Consider the following 20,350-nt stretch of genomic DNA (forward strand, 5'->3'; position numbering starts at 1 on the left):
ACAAGGATTATATTTGTTTAAAGCTAGAAAGTTATTCTGGAAGATAATGTCCACATTTTGTCTCTATCTCACATCAACATCAATAAAACAACCCCCCTATCTCTTGAATAATATATTACTACTAGCCACAAAACAACTCTTTGTGTTAGAAAAGCATTGACAAAGTCATTGGTAAGATGGCTTGGATGCATTCAAGATGGCTATGTATGGATACCTAGGGTTACACAAAACCTCCTAAGCAACTACACAATTGCTCTTAAAAAAAGAAGGTGCTAAATACACTTAAACAAGTAAGATAACATGCAGAGCACTACCACCCATCCAAGTATACGCAATTGCTAAATACACTTAAACAAGTAAGTTAACATGGAGAGGCTACCACCCATCCAAGTATGGTATGATTAAAAGAGCACAAATGAGAGATATGAAACACTGAGTTGAAAACCAAAAGTGTTATGTGCATACAATTGCCAAAGTGCACATGATGGTGAAGCACATTAGATTTGTGTAAAAAATAAGAGCTGCATACGTGGGAATAAAAGTGGCTAGCTCACCATATCAATGTCTCATGCGCATGAGTCTCCAACTTAAAGGCTTTATTACTACTCCAAAATCTTGATGGTAGAGTGGAAAACAACAAATTACCACAAAGGAGCAGTTGCCAACTCTTTGAATGACTTGATTGTATATGAAGAATCTATGTATCCTCATCATTTATAGATCCTTTTATTCAAAAACCATATGGAACGTTAGCAATAGCTAGAGTACAATCATACTTAGGAATGTCCTTGACCATGTCGTTAACATCAATTTTGAAAACATTCCATTCCCTCAATACAAATGTTCTTATTGTATTTTTCTTGCCTCTCGTCGCTCTTTTTCCAACCTAGGTTGTTACTCCTTTTACATACACTTCTTGTAGTCACTATCCGAGCCTACATGTTTCACATTGTACATGGCCAAAGGCCTACCATTGTAACAAAAGCCGGCCCATATAAGGCTTGAGTTTGTAATGAGAATAGGTTTTGTGCATCCCATAAGTTTGGGTAGTTGGACAAAGCCCAATTATATATAAGTGACCTGGAAGTGTGGAAGGATTTTTAATAGAATCTACATTAAAGCTCAAGCTTGGGAGCTCCTTCATTCTTGCTTGTCTCTTAATCTCTTCTTAATTATTGCATGCTTTCATGTTAATTTATCATTAGATATGGAGTCTTGAGGAGTTGCTTACTTACATGTATAAGTGCTTGAGTGTGCGCGCGTGCGTGTGTGCACGTGCACGCTTGAGGTAAGCTTGTTTAATTCTTGCTTGTGATTAACTAGGTGTGGAGGGTAATTGAGAGAGAGAGAGAGAGAGAGAGAGAGAAGAGGAAGCCTGTTATCTTGTCTCTCATGAGAGTAGGTTACAAAGTTCCAAGCATTGGATTGGTAGAGCTTGGGGGTTTGACCACCCTTGATGTTTCCATTCCCACATTCAATGTGCTTTCACGCTCTAGACGGGTTATACTCTTTGGGGGTTTGACCACCCTTGATGTTTCCATTCCCACATTCAATGTGCTTTCACGCTCTAGACGGGTTGTACTCTTTGGTGAAGACAAAGCTTGTTGTGTGAAGCTACAACTTGAACAAGAGGCACCCCTACTAGGGACTAGAGCTAGTACTAGAGTGGAATAGAAACATTCTATTAATCCATTGTTTGATTTAATTTGCCCATGAGTTGTAAAACTTGTGGTAGAGTGATTAGGTGTTGAATTGAAGGTGTGTTTAAGTGATTAGGAGAGAAGAATGTGTGATTAGATTGAGCTTTTCCTAACCCATAACCCTTCTTGTGTTTTTTGTTGTTTTTCCTTATTGGTGGAGATGAAGGTTCGCAATCTCACTTGTGAGGCTTTTCCATTAACATCTTAAGCATTAGATTAGGTTAAATAGGCTAAACTAGGAGATTTCCCATTATGTTCAAAGGGTAAAAATTAGCCCATTCTTTCAATTCATTCATAATAATAATTCATATTGATGTTTGTATACTAGAGTAACCATATTGGAATCATACCAAGCTAGGTACCAAGCAAAAAACCCCAAAAAACAAACTAGAAAAATGTAAAGTTGGATCATTTCCCAATCGAATCATTTCAATCCTACTAGTAGGATCATTTTAGGTAGAATCATCCAATCCAAGTCTAAGAGTTGGATTGATTTGACCACAATCGTTGACGTCTATAGGCGCATTAATAAGCAATTAACTACTCATAATGATCATGAACATGGGAGTCCATGCCAGTGTACCTGTCTATAGGGAATATTTGCTGACAATGCAATAATTGCAATCGAGGCGCCACCTGCTAGACACTTACAATCGCTAGACAGTTGAATCGTGTGACGGGTTCAATCACGAATCCAAGTTGTTGAGATATTAAGTTCAACTAATGCTGCGTAGACATTGATAAACCACCTGGGTGATAGTTTCCACATTTATACTATTGGCATGGTTGGTGAAATTATAATTGATATGCCACTAGTGGATGATAGGTTGTGTGACAGCCACTTTGGAGTACTAGAGTTATGGCATCATTATAGCGCCAGCTCATATAGTCGGGTTCACACTAAGGACCAACCATTGTATGTTATTATAGGAGCATACTTTTCCTTTATGTATGTACTCTTATCTTTTAGTTATATGGTTTTAGAGAAGAGAAGAAGATAGAAGAAAATTCAGCCATCCATCTCTCTCTTGTGTCTTGCACTCTCTTGTGTGTGTGTTTGCTTGCAAAGGAACTCAAGCTTTCCCTCTCCTCCCCATTCTCTTTACAAGTCTTAATGCTTGAGTCAACTAGGATCGGTACTACAAATCATTCAAGGTTAGATCGTACCAATCGCAAAAGTAGGATTGTCTAAGTTTTTGAATTGTTCGAATCGCTTTATTAGAATCTTTTTTTTGAAATTAGTTCTAGTAGAATCGTTTTCGACAGGAATCACTTTCAAACAAGGAGGATCATCAGGGTGAATCGCCCAAGTAGGATTGTCGATCCTACTAAGGGTAAATTCCAAAAACATTAAAATTATTGAAAAAAAGGGACCTCAGCAAAACAACAAGTGATTCTGGCATTGGAGGTTCTTATGCATTTATGTTAGGGTCGAATCATTGTGACTTCATACTCTAACCCAACTTTCAAACATGAAACTTGGCTCGAAGGAATATTAGGAATCCTTCACAATGGAGGATATACTAGATGAGGATTGTGGGGCATTCGCATAATTTAGCATCTAAACTCGAATATGGCTGAATGAGACCGTGGAGTGTTCAGAGGTGAGTCACAGATGGAGCCGAAAGGCCTCAAGTTGAAAGACCAATGGACAAGAGAAGGGCCACAAGAGAACAAGTTAGAGGCTAGGCTAGCAACACCAAAATTAGTGAAGTGTATGTCTTACAACATTACGGCTTTCCATGCAACTAAGCAAGTCCCAATATTCATTGGAAACTAATGGGATACTCCTGATGCCATCCATGTGCGGAATTAATCTCAACCTCTTGGGGCAACCCACGAGTATCCCAACAAGGGACATCAAGAAGGTTAGACCCTTGGCCATGGCCGATGAGGTAGGAAGGCCTAAAAGATTGCAAGAAGCCTACCAGAGTTCAAATAGAGCTGGTAAGGACTCAAGTTCCTAATGTCATTGATGAATTCTTCTTGAGGAGTCTTAGAGTCGACAATGAAGGAATAGTGCTATACGAGGATGGCTCATGTAGTCTCTACACAATTATTGATATTCCTAAGAACTTGTAAGGATCATTTTGTAGCCATAGTTGGTAGTGATGTGTGTAAACACAATAGGACCAGCCAAGGCACTGTTTCCCTCTTTAGAAGGTTTTTTTCCCACGTGCTAATATACATCCATCTTGGGATATACTTATCATATTTGTATAGCACATTCATTATCCATCTAGCATCTCATTGTGTGCTTCCTTGAGCTTCTCCACTGTGTGTTTGTGTGTGTGTGTGTGTGTGTGTGTGTGTGTGTGTGTGTGTGTATGCGCGCGTGCATTCTTGCAACCCTATTTTCAACATTTGGTATCAGAGTATATGCTCCTCACCTATGTTGTTGTTGCCTATCCTTCACCCCATGTCACCTATTTTCTTGAATTGGATCAAGGAGCTCTTCTAGGAGAAAAAGAGGACCTTGAATTGCACAGTACTAAAATTTTGCGATCAAATTTTCCTGTAAGGTATGTTTTAGGGGCTGTTCGCACAGTTTTAAATTTTTTAGAAACATCTTCGAGGACTAGATTTGCATTGTTCTTCATCAGATTCTGGAGTAGTATTGTCATATCTACTATAGGTAGGTGTGTAAATACACGTGAAAGTATCATCATACACTCACCACACGTGAAAGTATCATCATACACTCACCACATTGGATCTTGTCTACGAGCTACACTTTAGCGACATCGATCTCTACATCTTACAGTAAAATTTCTACTCACTTTACAATGCATTTATTTCATACACCTTGTAGGTCTCTATTTTCAGTGGCCTTATATGCAACCACCTTGGTTGCATCAAAGAATAACTTATTAGCACTTATAGGTTGTGTGATTACTTGCTTGGGTATTATAAAAAATAGTAGATAGTAATGTATTTTGGAAGTTATTTTTTGAGGATAAGCTTAATGGGACCAAATACCTGTTATGGTCCTATATGATGGTGGCATGTATTGGTAGCCAAAGGGCTATGGAATGTTATGGTTAGTACTGAGAAACATCCTGGTTCTTTTGGTAAACATGATGTGGAAGGCACATCTTCAGACACGGACTTAACTTTACATGATGTGGAAGGCACATCTTCAGACACGGACTTAACTTCACATGCTTGCTTTTACAGTCGAGAGGAGTATCATTCCTCTCACATTTGGTCATGTAAGATTGCTAAACATGCTTGGGATGCACTTGCGTTATTGTACCAGATATGTAATGAAGCATGAGTTTCTTATCTACACAAGAAATTAGAGTCAAATCATATGAATGAGGGAGACTCCATGGGTGGATAGTTTCCTTACAAAAATCAAGGATTTTAAGGAGCAGTTATGGCAATTGTTGATGCTGAAGAATATCCTAACAATTCATTGGTGCCTACTATCTTGAATGCATTGCTGGACTCGTATCAAAGTTTTTCTTCTACTATTAGAAAGGCAATCTTGAAGTTTAAGGAGTTGGTTTTTGTGCTCTTGTAAGAAGAGAAATCAAGGAAAAACAAATCTGTCATGCATACACGAGATCAAGCTTTTGCTATCACTTAGCAAAGAGGCAAAGGTTAATCCTTTCCTTAGTCAAGGTAGTTACAAGCTAAAATTAGAGTCATCGGGCAAGCCTGTATATAAGGAAGGAGACAAGCCAAAGAAAAAGGAAAAATGTAACTATTACAAGAAACCTGGTCACTATATTAATGAGTGTAGGAAGTGGGTGGAGAAGGAGAAAAAGAAATACTCAGGTATGGCTGTAGTTGATGTGCTGCATCTAATGCAGAAAATAATGAATCTATAAACTATGCACATGATGATTGGGATTTGATTATGCAATGTAGTTTTGAACCTTTGCATAAGGATGTATGCATGGTTGTTACAGATATACATGTCTGGTATTTTGATAGTGGTGCTAGTAATAAGCACATTACTTCTTATTGTTTGTTCACTTGAATCTGTTCCACAGAGAAACACTATTATACGTGCAAACAACTCCTCGTTTCATGTAAAGGGAGTTGGTAAAATTGTTCTCATGATTGCAAATGGTGGAAAAATCACACTCTCAGATGTATTATATGTACCAGGGATCAAGAAGAACTTGTTATTTATCTACCATTACTAAGGATAGCTTAGTGGTTTAGTCTGTGGGGCAGATGTATTGTTCATGATCGTAGTGATAGCAATACAATTGTTTCTTCTAATATTTTGTCTCATGGCCTTTACAAGCTAGATGTATATGAAAGACAAAAGCATGTTATATATACAATTTCTACCACAAAAGCAATAGGTGATGCTAAGCTGTGGTGGCATGCACGCTTTGGTACTTGAGCTTTGGCAACTTGCTACATTTTCATAAGCATGACATGCTGTCTAAGCTGCCACATCTTGAATCCCCTATCAAATATGTTTGTGAGGGTTGTATTCTTAGAAAAATGTAATAGGCACCATTTCCCAAAGATGGTTCAACTAGAGCTGTCCAAAAATTATAGTTTATACACAGTGACGTATATGAGAACACTATCTATTGGGGGCTACCTCTATTTTGTCACATTGATTGATGATTATTCCAGACATACTTGGGTATATCAATTGAAATAGAAATTAGATGTTTTATGGTACTTTAAGTACTTTGCTATGGTTAAAAATGTTTCTACATGTAAGATTGGTATCTTGTGTACTGATTGAGGGGGGGTGTATATGTCTAAGGAGTTGTGCCCTATACACCTTAATAAAATGGTGTAAGCTGAACATAAAAATAGGTATCTCATGGAGATGGCACATTGTATAGTCAAAAGTCAGGAGTTACCTCATGGTTTCTATCTAGAAGGAGTCATGTGTGCAACATATGTTTTGAACAGGTGTCCTGTAAAGGCTTTGCGCATGATTATTCCTTTTAAAGCTTGGAATGGTAGAAACCCCTCTATGGCTCACTTAAGCATTTTTTGTTATCTTGCTTATGAACTTGTACTCGAGAAATTTTGCAACAAGCTTAACAATAAGGCTGTTAAATGTAGTTTTGTGGGGTATAGCTCAGAAAGTAAAGGTTACCATCTCTATCATCATGCTACTAAGTGGTTTCTTGTGTGAGTAGAGATGTTGCATTTATGGATGATGCAATTTAGCCCTTGCTTTTGTGTGTAAAAAACAACAAAATGTATGTTTGCCAGACATATTCAACACTCTCCTTCCATTGTTCAAGACGCATGGATGTAGAGCATTTGAGTACTCAAAGAAATACTAAAAATCAGCCCACACGTTAAAAATCGGCATGTTTTTCAATCCACAATTCAACCTATTGATGAGGCAAATGTGGATGATATAGTTGTGATGTGGAAAGAGGGGAAATTGAGTAAAAAAGTATTCCAAAATGGCTGGTGCAAACACTACATAATAGCAAATTGGTTGCTTCTTTACCTAATAGAACACATGCAAGTTCTCATCACGCATCTCATGTTGATACATGTCATGCTCTGTAATGAAGAGGAACATTTCTCCTTTGATGAAGCAAAGCAATCAGAACAATGGATAAGTGCTATGCAATTTGAATATGATGCTTTACTCAAAAATGATACTTGGGAGTTGTCGGATTTTGGCCTCATGGCAAGAAGGCCATTAGTAGAAAATGGGTTTACAACCTTAAATGTAAATCTGACGATAGTGTAAAGCGATACAAAGCAAGGCTTGTTACAAAGGGTTATGTACAAGAAAAAGGCATTGACTATGATGAGACCTTTACATCATTTTGTCGTATGACCACCATGTGGAGTATCATTATATCAACAACACATAAAGGTTGGAATGTACGTCAATTGGACATAAAAACTACTTTTTTGAATGGGGATTTGCATGAGGAGGTCTATGTATACCAACCTCATGGTTTTGTTCAGAAAGGTCAAGAATCAAAAGTATGCAAATTGAAAAAAGCTTTGTATGTTCTTAAACAAGCTCCCAGAGCTTGGTATGAGAAGATACATGCATACTTGGTTGCACAAGGTTTTTGCAGCGGTCCTATTGACAGTACCCTCTACATTAAGAGGACTAAAGATGAATTTTTGGTCATCCTACTATACATTGATGACATGCTGCTCATAGGCCCTGATGATGATCATATTTTAGCTTTTATAGGCTAATTTAGAGAGGTCTTTTGAAATGTCAAATCTTGGCCCCCGTTGCATTATTTTTTGGGCATTGAGTTTCGGTAGCATAATGATGGAATTGTTATGCTGTAGGCACAATACATAAAGGCATTGTTGAAGACTACAAACATGTTGCTACACCTATGGAACCTAGTTTGCAACTTAGCCTTGAAGATACAAGTGACCCTTTTGAAGATGCAGGTGACCCATTTGATGTTGGCTTGTATCAAGAACCTATTGGATGCCTTATCTTCTTATGTAACGCTATGCTTAACATTCAGTATGATGTCTTAGTATTGAGAATATTTATGCATAGCTCAGGTACAAAGCATTGGCAATCTGTTAAACTAGTGTTCCTCCGCTAGTACCTAAAGAGCACTAAGCACTTTGGGTTGTTTTATCCCAAGGGGGGTAAATCATAGCTGCATGCATTTACAGACTCATCAGTCTAGGCTGGATGTTATGGCATTCATGAGACGAGTGTCCCTGAGTGGTGTGTGTGTGTGTGCATTCCTGCAACCTCGTTTCTAACACATTTTGATTCCCTAGTGAGCAAGTGTTACTATAGCAAGCCACTGATCAAATGACATATGTTGATGAGGAAGGTAACACCTATATCCTAAGAAATCTCAAGAAGGTAATAAATATATAAAGATCTAGGTAGGGGGAGTTACACCACCCTTTGCCTATATCAGAGAAAAACAATAGCAAGAGGAAGGGAAGTAAGAGCCTCTCAGGAGGAAATCACTTTAAGAAGAGGCAGTCTAGAAAAGGAGTAAGACTTCTCATTCTATAGTCGGTAGATAGTACACCAACTTTCAGATTCCTTCTTTGTTGGACCTAATCAGAGAAAGGATGAGGGAAAATAGTGACATTCAAAGAGAGGAAGTACCTCTCGAAAGAACAAGGGTAACCACTCCCTTAGAGACAAGAGTACTTGCTTAAGGAGCCTAGGAAACCAAGAGACTACATAATCATGAACGGAGAGCTACGAACCTACTACTAGTGGGATATTGCTAGTGGGATACCCTATGACATATATGACCAATGTGCTCCCATAACCCTTACTAAAATCATCAATTGAAGTACCATTCTACATGTAGGTGGGACCATCCTATGCACATGTACCCCCAAAGCCAAACCTAGATACGTAGCCCGATGGCTCTAGAACCAATAGTTAAGCCTATAGAACTGAAATGGATCTAGAGTAACATATTGAATCAAACACATCAAACCAAGAATCTAGTATTCATTAATCATGAGATTAGTTATCAAATGGCTCATCACATGAATATACAAGAGAGAGAAAATCTATAAGTGCATGTAGCAAGAGAAGATGCACAAATAGCCTAAGTGTGTTTAACCTCTCACCAAGAGGATGGCTTTCAAGTTAGCCATCCTCTTGGTGAGAGGATGGCTTTCAAGTTAGCCATGAACTTGACCATGGAAGGCCAAATTTCCATTGATGGAGCCCAAAGGTACAAGATGACCAAAATTAGTAAAAGTGTCAAAAGATCCTACCAATGTACCCCAAGCCCTATTTATAGTCACTTTCTCCTTTTGCCCATGGGCCCCTATGTACATGTGGAAATCAAGCTCTATGGTTCATGACAAACCATCCCTTCCCAAAGATTTTGTTCTTAAAATCATACAAGATATTTACAATTGAATCACAATCTCAATGTAAATCCATGGGAAATAGAGAGGTCTTCAAAAATGCGCCTCAAATACATTTGGAATAGGGAAACCAAATGTAGTAAAGCTGGCAAACTCCTTCTCCAAAAATAGCATGTAGGACTGTTATGGCAGCCATGTTGTCGATGAAGCTTCCCTTGAAATTCTTCATGAAACCTCCATAAAAATGAGCTGCAAATGATGCGTAGCTACACCCAAAAGGGTCCCACATATTTGTCATCGAATCAAATGATCTTCCAAGTGTGTTGGAGTAGATTGGTAACCCCAACAATAGATCCAAAAACCAAAGCTGTCCAAAAATTACAGCACATATAAAACCTCATGATATGCCCATTCTTCACATAATAATCATGCCACTTGATCAAGGAATACTTCCATCAAGTAAACCATGTTGTTGAACATACTCCATTGATTGCCAAGTAAACCATGTTGTTGAACATACTCCATTGATTGCCAAGTAGCCTCATCTATGGGCAAGCGCTTCCATTTCACAAGGAATTCATCAATGTTCTGGTTCCTCAAAACCTTTGTCCTCTTGTCCACAATCCTCTCCGGCTCATAGATAATCTCTCCTTCTTCATCCATCGGTGGTAACTCTTCAATCTCTTGAGGAAGAGATCCCACAAACCTCTTAAGGTTGGATACATGAAACACATTATGAATCCTTGTAGAAGGAGGTAGGTCAAGCTTATAAGCCAGATCACCCACTTTCTTGACTACCAAATATGGTCCATAGTATCTATGTGCCAACTTGGAATTGGAAGACCCTTTGAGAATATTGTGACGGCTCTTAGGAAGCTTGAGCAACACATAATCACCTTCCTTGAACTCCATTTTACGTCTATGCTCATCCGTATTTGCCTTCATGACTTCTTGTGCCTTCTTCATATTATCCTTGCATAATTGAAGAAGCTATCTCATCCTTTCCAACTCTTCCTTGGCTAAAGGATTAACCATTTTATCCTCATGGAAGGCAATAGATGGCACATGCACTTGATACCCATAAAGAGCCTCGAAAGGTGATATCCCAATACTCAAATGCTTGCTTGAATTATGACAAAATTCAGCAAAGTAAAGCCATTCATCCCATGATGCTTGCATGTCATGACAATAGTGCCTCAAGTACACTTCAAGCCATTTGTTTGTGCACTCCGTTTGCCCATCCATTTGAGGGTGATAGGGTGTAGAAGGAGTGATTTGAGTCCCCAAGTTCTCATACAATGTCCTCCAAAAAGTGCCCATAAACTTGGTATCTCTATCACAAACTATGTTGAGTGGAAAACCATGTATCTTGAATACATGCTCCATAAATTGCTTGGCAATGTGAGAGGCCCCATAAGTAGTCTTGGAAGCAATAAAATGAGCTGATTTGGTGAGTCTATCCACCACCACAAATACTTGATCCCATCCATGCTTCGTCTTTGGCAAGCCTGTGATGAAGTCCATGGAAATGTGAGTCCATTTTCCATCCGGAATAGGCAAAGGATGAAGTAAACCACTTGGCAATTGGTGACTATCCTTATTCCTTTGGCATGACACACATTCCAAAACAAACTTCTTGACATCCCTCCACATGCCTTTCCAATAGAAGCTTTTGCTCACTTTGTCAAATATCTTGAGAACACCAAGATGGCCCGAAAGCGGTGAAGAATGCATCTCATGAAGCACCTTGGGAATGTAGGATGAGGTTGGAACCAAATACACCTTATCCTTGTGCCATAATAGACCATTCCGAAGCTTATAATGAGGAAATTCTTCACCATCTCCTTACCGTAATTTTCTGTAAATATGGGTAGCACTCTCATTGACAAGATACTCCTCTTATATCCCTTTTATCCATTCACTACTATACACTTCCATAATTGATGTCAAGGTGCAAGCCCACATTCTAGACAATGCGTCCGCTACTACATTGTCCTTTCCCGGAGTATAGGATATCTCAAAGTCATATCCTTGAAGCGTAGCCAACCATCTCTTTTGCTTGGGAGAAAGATTGGGTTGAGAGAGGAAAAATTTCAACACCCTATGATCACTTCTCACCTTGAAATGAGCACCATAAAGATAGTGATGCCATTTCTTGATTGCATGAAGTATAGCCGACATCTCTTGTTCATACACATGCAATTCCATCTTCTTCTCGGAAAGCTTCCTACTCTCAAATGCAATGACACCATGCTCTTGATACAAAACTGCCCCAAGAACTCTTCCACTTGCATCCGCTCTCACATAGAATGTCTTTGAGAAATCCGGACAAATAAGAATAGGAGCTGATGTAAGTAAAGCCTTGAGCTCATTGAAACTCTTGTCGGTAATGGCATCCCAAAAGAAAGCTTCCGTCTTAAGTAGATCGATAAGAGGTGCCGCAATCGATGCATAGTGCTCCATAAATCTTCTATAGAAAGAAGATAGACCCAAAAATCCTCTCAATTTAGTTGCATTAGTAGGGATTGGCCATTCTTTGACACATGCCACCTTCTTTGGATCAGCCCTAATGCCATTTTCTCCCACCAAGTGTCCAAGGTATTCAACCTCATTCACCATGAAAGTGCACTTGGTCTCCTTTGCAAACAATCTATGTTCCCTCATGACCTCAAAAACTTGCTTCACATGTACCAAATGCTCTTCTTTGCTCTTGCTATAGACCAATATGTCATCAAAGAATACAAGTACAAATTTGAACAAGAAAGGAGCCAACACCCTATTCATGAGTGCTTGGAAGGTGGCCGGGGCATTTGTGAGACCAAAAGGCATAACCATGAAATGAAACAACCCTCTTTCGGTCCTAAATGCCGTCTTCTCTTCATCACCCTCCTTCATCCTTATTTGATGGTATCCCGATCTCAAGTCAATCTTGGTGAAGAGCTTTGCCCCTTTTAGCTCATCAAGAAGATCATCGATGCGAGGTATGGGGTATCTATTCTTGATGGTTACCTTATTCAAATCACGGTAATCTATGCACATACGAAAGGAACCATCCTTCTTCTTCACCAATAGAACGGGAGATGCAAACGGAGATTGTGAGGGTTGAATGAGACCCATGGAAAGCAATTCTTGCACTTGCTTTACCCCTTTCCACCTTTGACAACCGGTAAGAAGGTTTGTTCACAACCTTTGCATTTGGCTCAAGTACAATGGCATGGTCGATTTCCCTCTTTAGTGGCAAACTCTTTGGCACTTGAAAAATGTCCTCATAATCCTTGAGAAGAGCTACCATATCCTTGTCTATGTGCTGTCCATTGCTATCCATCCCTTCTTGAGTGACATGCAACACATAGACTGTACCAAGAGTTTTGAGTTCCTTCTTGAGTCTCTTTGTGGAGTGATCAAAGAAAGCTCTTTTGGTGTATTTCCAGCCAATACCACAAGCTGTCCATCATGTGAAAAGCTCATAACACCTTGTTGAAGGTTCATGTGAAAATCACCAAGAGAAGCCAACCAATCACATCCCATAATCACATCAATGGGCCCCATGTCCAATACTACCAAGTCACCTTCCCAAGCATATGAAGAGGATAAACTCACTCTTGTTGAAGGGCAAAACAATTTGGCTTTTTCATTCTCTCCATTTGCTACTTGTACTTGGAAGGTTATGGGTAGCTCCGTCGGAGATAGTTTGAGAGAGTTGAGGGATTTGGAGTTAACAAAACTATGAGTACTCCCTGAATCTACCAAGATGTGTGCAACTCTCCCATTAATGGTGCCCACCAACCTCAAGGTGCTCGGACTCTTGCAACCCACCAAAAGCTCCTGTGAAATGGAACATACATGGGCTGCATTTTCTGTATATCCTGCATCTTTTAGCATATTATCCCTCAAAATGCATGCATGATCCCTTCCACCGGGATCGAAAGGAAACTCATCCTCTTCTTTGATAAAAGAATGACCTCCCAAGTCTTCTTCATGTGTCTCCTCGCTACAATCTTCAAACTCTTCCACATCATGAGATGACTCGGAATCGTCATCCTCATCCATAATGATCATAGTAGCCACCACTTTCTTTGATTTGCAAATGTGCCCGGGTGACCACTTCTCTTTGCATTTAAAACATAGGCCTTTGCTCCTCAATTCCTCAATCTTAGGATCATCCATCCGTTGAGTCTTCTTGAATGGTTGAGGAGGCTTCTTGACAAACCCATTGCTCTTCTTAGCATCATTATGAACTCCACTTGTGGACTGTCCACTTCCAAAAGATGTATGGAATTTGGAAGTGTAAGTGGATGTAGAAGAAGGTGGACTTTTTCCCACATTTGAAGAAGTATGAAATGGCTTATGAAAAGGTACATTGGGCTGAACCCTCTTATACTTTGGCTCATATAGCTCCGCCAACCTCATAGCCTCTTTGATAGTGCTTGGTCTTTGTGCCGAGACATCCGCTTTGATGTATGAATCTAGACCATGCACAAACTTCTTCAATCGCATGCCTTCATTGAGTCCATCCACAAACATAGAGAGCTTCATGAACCTCTTGATGTACTCCCTAACCGACATGCCCTTTTGTGTGAGTTCATACCATTCTTCATGGTATCGGTTAAGAACCAAAGGCGACACAAATGTCATATTCATTTCATGCTTGAGTTCTTCCCAAGTATGTGGCATAACTCCTTCCTTGAGCATATGTCTCCACCATTGATGTGTATAGTCTTCCAAATGCAAGGATGCAAAATGCACTTTGTCCCTTTCATTCTTTGGATAGAGCTGAAAGTATGTATCCAACTTATTCATCCATTCTTCCAACTCATGTGGGGTTGAACCATCACCCTTGAACTTAGAGAGTGAAATCTTGTCCTTTACATCCTTTGACACGGTTGACGAGGCATTCTCATGATGGTGCGAGGGATTGTGCTTTTGCATTTGCACAAAAGATCCAAGGAATTGTGCAAAATCCTTATACTCCCTCTTGAGGAAATTTGGCATTTCCATCCACCTATCATGAGCTTCTCTTTGTCTCTCAAAATGAATGACATATGTTCCCAATCAAGCTCAACCACAACATCCATATCATACACCTCCTCTTCAAGCATGGAGAACTGAATTGCTTTGGGATGCAAAGGTACTCTCCTCGGATCCCCAAAATTTGACTCCTCATGTCTGAATGTAGGTGCATGTTGCTTTCCATCCAATTGAGAAGAACCCGCTTGGAATGTAGTAGGCTTCATCTCCCGCAAGAAGGCCTCCTAGCATCCGCCATGAATCCAAAAGTGACATTCTTGGTGGAATGCTCATGTGTTACCTTGGGAGAAACCTCTTGTACCATGGGTAGCTTGCCTTCCCTACGGCCTTCAAAAACTGTCCCAAATTGCTTGCCTTCATGTAAAGCACCATGACCACTATCATAGGAAGGTTGGCTCATTGACCGAGCGACCCTCTCTTCCAAAACTTCCATCCTTGTAGCCATAGTGTCAAGCTTACCATTGACTTCCACCCTTGTAGCCATCATGTCCATCTTAGCATTCATTTCCATCAGCATTTGCATGATCGAATCGATGGGGATAGTATGCGAAGATTGTGGGGTGTGCTTATGGGCACTTCCGACATTCAACTCCTCATTCCCTTCTCTTGAAGTATGCCCAAAAGTATCCCCTTCTCTTGAAGTGTGCCCAAGAGTATCCTCCGAAGCATCCAAAATTCCTTGTTCCATCATTGCCTCTTCATCCTCTATCTCGTCGGAAGCCAAAGTGTTGCGCCTCGGTCGCCCTTTTGGCTTCGGTCCATGGAAACCTTCGGTTTCAGAAATTTGGCTCTAAATTGAGGTAGGATGTCCGATTGAAGTGATCTAAAGCTTGTTGGAGAGCTAATGAAGTGTACTAGACCACTATGCAAAGACCCGTAAGAGATGAGGTGTGCTACTGTTCTTTGTTTTAGGGTTTACAGGGTTATAGGGCTAAAACGGTATTTTGGATACAACTTGAGCTAGAGATATCCAAATGCAAAACTTTTTAGCTCAAATGGAGGCCTTCAATGAGTACTACAAGCCTATGTAATTGGATCTAGAAGACCTTCAAACCCCTGTCCTTTGATGAAGGTACACCGTCCTTTCGTCCTTGCTTTGCGCAGCGCCCATACCCTCACCTCTCAGCTATATAAACCCCCGGGGTGCTCCTCAGACGACGGCACGCATTTCTGTGTAGCGTATGCCCTGTCCGTACTGTCGTCCATCCTTGTGTAGCGTACTTGCTGAGCCACCCCTCTCACACCCCCTCATTTGGCTCTTTTCAGATAAGCCAATTTTCCTCCATCCCCCTCTTGCTAAGAGCCAGTGTCCTTAACTCTTCTCCCCCCCGTGTGAATAGACTTACAGAGAGGCTTGCAGCCACCCCTCCTAGCCCTCTCCACGTTTTTGCCTTTGCCCTTAAGGACATCTCACAATCCCCTCCCCCATTTGCGTAGACTTTAGTAAGGGTTTTTTGACTCAAGCGAGGGTTCGTGCGCCATATTCATTTGCTCATACGGTGAGCAAACGAGCTCGGAATTCAGATCCGACTGAAGCGTTTCGATCGCAGCAGCGAGCTCTACAAGGCGACACCTAAGATGGCCTCATCTCGGAGACAACAAAATATTGCCTCAAGAGGAGCACGTAACAACGAGATGGGGGAAGATGCGCCCAACGCGGCTCCATTCCTCCCTTTTCAAGCCCCTCAAGGAAACGGTGGCCAGGTTAGCTTGGTTAATTTTTAAAAAGAAGAGATTTTTCTTAAATTAGTGTTAATGAATGGTGTCTTTTCCTCTTAAAATGACGACATAAAAATTATATGAAGTTATGAATTATGTGATGTTGTATTCGATAAATTGTGTTGAAATTGTTATCTTCATGAATTATGAATATTTAGTAAATTGCATTGAAGATGTTATCTTTAGAATTCAAGATTTTTTTTGGCTTCAACGCTAACTCCGTTTCGTGCTTGTGTAGCCGGGCGGCGTCGTTAGCAAAGCCCGGGAATGGCCCAAGGTATCCCTTATACCTTTGGGAGAATAAGGATCGCCGATTGAGGCGAGAGATTATGAGGCTGCCTAGTTCTGAGGGCCCAGGCTAGTGCGGTAAATAAGACCACCCTAGTGTGCAGACATCCCTCTGAGGGGCGGGAGGATCGAGCGATGGAGCCTGAGAGGGCGACAGGCCAGCTTGAGTCCTCGCCAACGGCCGACGATGAGGTGTATGGTCCCGTAGGGTTTTACCCAGCACGTAGAGGCTAGAAGGCCGAATTCTAGATCATCGGCAGAATAAGAATAAGAGAGCCAGTTTGGCTTGTATAGAATTGGTTCATGTATAAAATTTTTATATAATTACATCTTGTCTTTGGTATGATTGTATTGCGTAAGAAGGCTGTTTTAACGAACCTTGTGAAAAAGGACCTTAATTAAGGAATATGTTTATTTATGTCAAACAGTGTGGTAGGATTAATTAGAAAATAAATTGATGCATGAGTAGGGTGGAAAGTGGGAGGATGGAATGCCCTGACGGCACCATCCTACGGACGGGTGGACCCGATTAGTCGGGTAGCTTTCCAACAGATTAAGTGAAAGCCTACGCTAGATAGTTAGGTTCCTGGGCAACTCTATTCTAGAAGACTAGGCCAGCGGCTGTGCCTTGCATAAGATGAGGAAAAAAGCGTTGTCCCTAGAAATCAAGTCTAGTAGTTGCCCAATTTATGATCAATTGCCCTATTGGTGATTTGATGTTTAGAAAATCAGGCTCCCCCTGCGAGATAGAGCTAAGTCATACCTATAAATCGTATCCTTGAATCTCTACAGGGTCAAGGTGTCGATGAATAGGAAATTTTTTCCAAGATAAGACTTAGCGGACTATCTTAAGTGTTCTCCCATTTTAGAAGGGAGGAACCTTACAATTGGTATCAGAGCAAGTTTGGCTCCTAGGAATTGCAGTTTAAGGACTGTTTTGTAATAAATGTTTTACCTAACATAATGCTAATTAGTAAAGACATCCTACTAAAACAAATAAGTTGAATTGATGTTTGAATGATTGTAGGAAGAGGAAGATGCCTACTCGAAGTTTCTAGTTTTCCAATGCATCTTCGAGACTGCTAGTCACTCCTCGAATTTCGAGTTCCGCGACACCATGGTGCAGATATTAGAGAAGATATCCCTCCCTCATTTCTCTCGTATTCAAAGAGGATGGGGTAGAGATTTCTGGAGTCGTGGGCCGAGATACTTCTTCATCCGAGCAGATCAGATTGGGAACCTCACCACCGACCTTAAGCGGATTCGTTGGATTGAGAAGCTGAAGATGATCCGCTTATTTTGATTTGTCGGTACCCCCAGGGCCGACACCTCGGTGACTATAGATGGGGTTCGTATACCTTAGGATCGTTGGGTGTATGACAAAGTGATGCAGGTCTTACCTGTGATAGAGTAGCAGTGTTGGGATCTACCCCAATCCAGAGTTTACCAGCCTTACCATCAGTTTTTAGAGTCTTAGAAACTACAACGGAACCCCCATATTTCACCTATGTGGACCGCTCTACCCTTATGTCATAGTCAAGCCTAGGAATTCCCCTTGATGTCAAATAAGACTAATTATATTAGTCTCAGATACTTGTAATAAAACTTGTCCTTGTAAATATTTGGAAATAAAATAATTTCAATGTTTTACTCTCCAAAAATTAAGCGTTGTGCAAATATGAATCTTGTAATCTTAAAATTGTTTTTACAATGATGGCCAGGACGACCACCCTCCACTTCCCAATGCGCTTTACATCGATACCCAGGAGAAGAAGCTCCTGCTTAAGCAAATGCAACCTCCCTCCTTTAAAGGAGAAGGTTCAAAGGTTGAGAAGGATGCTGAAGTCTGGATTAAGGCGATGGACGATTATTTCTCTGCTGTCGGTACTGGAGTAGCAAATCAGTCTATGCTCGCACGGTTTCGCCTCATTGGAGATGCTAAACTCTGGTGGAAACAGTGGTGCCGTGACAAGGAAGTCACCGAGCATTCTCAAACGTGGGAAGACATCAAGCAGGCAGTGAAGGAAAGATATCTTCCTCCATCCCATGAATCCATAAAGATGAATGAGTTTTTTAGTCTTAGACAGTGCAGCTTAACTCTTGTGAGGACTACTATTCCAAATTTATTACCCTTCGAAAGTATGCCCCAGCTATGACTACTTCCCAGCAAGTGGCTCGTTTCTGCCAAGGGCTAAATGAACCCCTAGATTCTCGCCTTGAAGCAATGAGGCCAAGCACATTACAGGATGCTCTCATACGAGCAAAGCCCCTTGTGAAAGAAATGAAGGCTAACAAACCGAAGAATAAAAAGAGATCTTACCCTGAGGCAAACCTTAGAGATCAACCCTACAAGAAACCTCAACAGAATTTCCCCTACTACAACAGAGGGCGATAAGGCAACTCTTTTGCCCCCCGCTCGTATGCTGCTTCTTCCAGAGAAGGCCCTCTGTGTTTTGAGTGCAATGAGCCGGGACACTTTAGAGCCAACTATCCCAAGATGGCAACATCATTTCCCCAAGGTAACAGAGGAAATCAAGGCCGTGGAACCCCTACCCACCAAGGTGCAAGAGGCAGTGGCCGTCGTGGCAGAGGCCGCGGAGGAACAGTTGCTAGAACTGCCTGTGTTATAAGTGAAGAACCGACCTTGGAAACGGCTGAAGAAGAGCGCGCCACCGTCCATGCGACAGTAGAACACCAAGGTCCGAATAAACAATTTGGTGTAATCCAAACCCCCGCCACTCATCACGGTAAGCCATTTCAGCTTTTGATTGATTGTGACAGTACCCATTCATTCCTTTCTCCTGGGTGCTTGCAAAAAATAAACTTGAGTCAAAAAACAGCTAGAAAAATGATTGTAGAGTTAGCCAGTGGGAAAGAAGTAGTATCTCGCCACTCTATAGGAAACCTTGATTTTGAGCTGGGTAATGAGCAAACTCATGGTCACTTTAGAGTCTTGCCACTAGGAATTTATGATGGAATCCTTGGGATGGATTGGTTAATTGCAAACAAAGCTAGCATTCATTGTAACCAGGGGAGTATCACTTTTGAAAATGAGCATGGCCAAGTAATATCTGTTCAGGGGATCACAGGAAAACCTAAGTCTAGGGTAGTCAAGGCAAAACATCTTCTCAAGGGAACACGTAAGGGTCAGCAAGTTTTCTTAGTCAAACTCAACAAAGTCATTGAACCTAGTATGGAGACAGAACCCTCTTGGCTCCAAGAATTCTCTGACATCTTCCCTGACGAGCTTACAGGGTTACCGCCTCCTCGAGAAGTCGACCATGAAATCGAGGTGATCCCTGGAGCTCAACCCGTCTCAAAAACTCCCTATAAAATGTCCCTTCCTGAAGCCATTGAACTTAAGGAGCAGCTTTCCCAGCTCATTGAACAAGGATTTGTACGCCCCAGTAGCTCTCCTTGGGGAGCACCTATTCTTTTCCAAAAAAAGAAGGACGGGACTCTCCGTCTCTGCATAGATTATTGAGGGCTCAATCAAGTCATTGTTAAGAATAAGTATCCTATCCCTCGCATCGATGAACTTCTTGACAGGCTTCATGGGGCCAAAGTCTTCTCAAAAATAGATTTGAGGTCTGGTTACTATCAGATCAAAGTCAAGGAAGCAGATATACCCAAAACAGCCTTCAATACCCGTTATGGCCACTATGAGTTTACTATAATGTCATTCGGGTTAACCAATGCTCCTGCAACCTTCAACCGCCTACTAATGCAAGATATATTCCGTCCTTACCTGGATGAATTTGTGCTTGTTTTCTTTGATGACATCTTAATCTACTCCAAATCAATGGAAGAGCATGAGGAGCATGTGC

This window comes from Cibotium barometz, chromosome 61 (genome assembly GCF_041138505.1).
Source record: "Cibotium barometz isolate CiBa-2024 chromosome 61, ASM4113850v1, whole genome shotgun sequence".
NCBI classification, from domain to species: domain Eukaryota; kingdom Viridiplantae; phylum Streptophyta; class Polypodiopsida; order Cyatheales; family Cibotiaceae; genus Cibotium; species Cibotium barometz.